The following is a 425-nucleotide window of genomic DNA, read 5'->3' on the forward strand; positions in this document are numbered from 1 at the left end:
TGGAGGTCTTTCATTCTTTCTAAGGCATGAATTAAGGGGCCGTTACAGATTATCATTACGGTTGCGCTAGCCCGATCTGCGTCCTCCGTGGGGGGGGGTCCATGGGAGGTACGCTGAGCAGCCAGACCGGGGAGGTAACAGAATTAATGGGGTCGGAACGGCGACCGTTACATGGTGCAAGAGGCCGGATCTCTTCCGTCCGAAGGATCGTCAAACGGTAGGCTCGGCAGTATTTACCAAGATCGTTGGCAGATGTCATAGAATTTCACCTTGCGGGAGGCAAATGGTGGGCGAGGAGCTAGATTTCAGCAGGTTGTGACGTCATAAGAGGGAGCGCGTGATAGCGCGTCGCAACGACATTTTGCTTCCCGGGGTAAAGAAACAATGGTGACTTCAAACTCTGCTAGTATTTCAATGGCGCGGGC

This window comes from Penaeus monodon, chromosome 21 (genome assembly GCF_015228065.2).
Source record: "Penaeus monodon isolate SGIC_2016 chromosome 21, NSTDA_Pmon_1, whole genome shotgun sequence".
Lineage (NCBI taxonomy): Eukaryota > Metazoa > Arthropoda > Malacostraca > Decapoda > Penaeidae > Penaeus > Penaeus monodon.